This window comes from Carlito syrichta, unplaced genomic scaffold (genome assembly GCF_000164805.1).
Source record: "Carlito syrichta isolate Samal-C Ts95f unplaced genomic scaffold, Tarsius_syrichta-2.0.1 Scaffold309855, whole genome shotgun sequence".
Classification (NCBI taxonomy): domain Eukaryota; kingdom Metazoa; phylum Chordata; class Mammalia; order Primates; family Tarsiidae; genus Carlito; species Carlito syrichta.
The window spans coordinates 5,900-8,889 of NW_007253951.1; positions in this window are offsets into that span (position 1 = coordinate 5,900).

Genomic DNA, 2,990 nt, shown 5'->3' on the forward strand with positions numbered 1-2,990 from the left:
GGGTAGGTAATTCTTGCTTGAAATTGTTTAACTTTGAGAACTTTGAAGATTGGGCTCCAAGTTTTCCTCACTTAAAGTGTTTCTGTGGAAAAGTCTGCTGCTGTTCTAATTGATCTTCCCCTGTAGGTAGTGTGACCTTTTTCTCTTGTTACCTTTAGAATTTTTCTTTTATACTTTGTGTATGAGAATTACTATGTGTCTAGGAATTGGTCTACTCATTTGTCATCTTGCAGAAGTTCTCTGAATATCTTGTGTTTGAATGGTGGCATCACTGATGAGATGAGGGAATTTTTCTTGGATAATTTCATGGAATGTTTGTTCCAGGGTGGACTCTGTTTTTCTTTCTGCCTCAGTAAGTCTAATTAATCTTAGGTTCAGCCTCTTGAAATAATCACTCATCTCTTGAAGGTTTTACTCTATCTTATTATGTTTCCTTTCTATGTTTTTGACAGTTTGGGTTAGTTCCATATTTTGGGCCTCAAGTTCTGAGATTCTTTCTTCTAAGAAAGAATTAGCTTAGCTAATTCTACTTTTCATATTTATTAATTTGTCAATTATTTTATTCACTGTGTTCTTTATTGCTATTATCTCAGTTATCAACTCCTTCATTCTTTCCTCTTGTCTCTCCTCAATTTGATTTATTCCCTCTATTAATGTCTTGATATCTGAGTTTGTGGTTTTAGGCAGTCATTCTGGGGGCTCTTCATTGTTTGCATTTCGAAGTCTGTTTTCTCAGTGACTGACTGATCTATGTTAGATGCATATTGTTCTTTTGGTTTTTCTTCATTTGTGTAGATTTTCCTCCCTCCTTTTTTTTTACTCTTCTTTAATTCTGTTTTCAGGGATGGGGGTGGCTTTTACTTCTGTTTGCTCAATCTCCTATTCTTCCTTATGTGGATCTTCTGGCTTTGTCCAATTCTGAAGCTGGACTGTGGGGGGGCTGTACTTTTTGCAGTTTTGAGATTTAATTGAGGGAGGAGCTGTGATTCAGAAACTATCTGCACATCCCAGTATCTGCTGACAAGTGTGTGGACCCCTTGGAACCCACTTCCCACTGCCTTACAATCTGTCCAGTTCATGCAGTGGGGATATAGGTTTGCCCCCTGAGAGCAAAATGAGGTAAGAAAAAGGAAACGAATGGAAAATGGAAGGAGGGGGTTGAGAGAAAAATGGAGAGAGAGAAGAATAAGAGGGAAAACAAACAGGCATACCAACTAACAAATAAAAAGAGACACAAACAAAGACAGAAAAAATTAAAAAACTAAAGCATACACACAATCATACATATATAGAAACTGACAAAAGCCAGCCCTACTTATGTACTCTGCCTCAAAAACACAAGTACACAAACATAAAGTCTAAAAACCAGCGATAAAATAACAGAAGCAAAGAAAGTGTGAAAACATAATCAAAAACAGAGAGAAAAAAACGAAAACAAAAAAACAAACAAAATATGAGCAAACAGACAAACAAAAAGCAACAAAACTCACTCTGAGGTCATTCCTGTAAATCCAACTACCTTTCAGCTCTGCTCTCCAGCACCTCCCCTCAGCTCTTAGCACATGCTGAAAGGGTTGCTCTCAGTGTGGGTCAGATGCCCTAGGACTACTGTGAGAGGATGGTGGGTCAGATCTGGACTCACCTGGCTTGCTGTCTGTTAAGTCTCCCACTCAGATCTGTGTTTGACCCAGCATGGGGGAGGGGCTTCTGTCTCTCCAAGTTTGATGAGATTACCTCTAGGTCCCAAGTTGGAGGCTGGGGGAACTGGGCAGGGCAATGCAGGTCTCTGCTTGGGTCCAGTACAGAGAAAATGACTCCAGTTGGCATTTCCTCACTGGTAGTGGAGCTCCTCTCCAGTTCTCCCTGATCTTCTCTCTCCATGGACCCAGGGCTCCAGCCACTTTGCTGTCACAAGTGATGGTAGGCTGGGTGCCAGGTGATGATAATCAGCTATATTCAGCAAGCTTTTCTCAGGAGAGACCCAAGAGCAGCAGATGGTCCTATGCCCGGTGGCATAATCTCAGGGTGGTTGAGGGTTGCAGTCACTTCCAGAGGAGAGTCCTGGGTGCACAAACCCAACTCTCCCCTCAAATTGACTTTCACTCACCCACTGGCATGCACCCACTCATGCAGGGAGTCTTGAAGGACACTCGCTTTTGCAGAGACTCTCACAGTCCAATCTGTCCCATCGCCATCTTGCCGAATATCAGCCTACTGTTTCTCAATGTTGTCCATGGAACTTCTGTGTACCAGCCAGGGTCCCAGCAGAAACAGAGGGGAATTTGAGGATTATTTTATAAAAGCATTATTTGTGAGGGTGTGGGCAGATATAGAAAAACCACAATGAATAAAGCTATCTTCTTTGGAGGCATTGATGCCATTGGTACCAAAGTGATTGGAGGAGGCAGCAGTTATCAGAACCTGAAGACACAAAGGGCTGTGGAGAGAGCCATGGAGTGAGCTATGACTCTCAGAGAAGGGAAGTCACTACTCAGCAAGCCAATCAGATGAGATTCAGGAGTTGGGAACTCGGGCTCCTCCTGCCCTCAACACTCTTTCCTTTCTGTCTCTGCTGATGCTCTCCATTGGCTTAACCCCACTGGAAGCCACTGGTCAAAGGAACTCATTGATGCAGTCCAAGGAACTCAGCCCTCACAGAGCATAGGGTAAGGTGGGGAAGGGTTGGTGGCTCAGGAGGATGAACAGAATATACTGTCATGGCCTGTATCAGAGTCACCTGTGGTACTTCCAGATGAAACAGATTGTTGAAGTCCACCCCACCCACTAACAGAAGTCCTGTCTCTGCACATGGCAGAGACAGTGAGCCATCCACCAAAGAGCTTTGCTTCACTTTCTTAATGTTGAGCAGTTGCTGAAACAACCAGGGACTGCTTGTATCTGGATGAAGCCATGTGGCAGCTTTTGCTAATGGGATGCCAGTGGAAGTAAATATGTTGCTTCTAGGCTGTAGTTTTAAGAAGTGAGTGCGA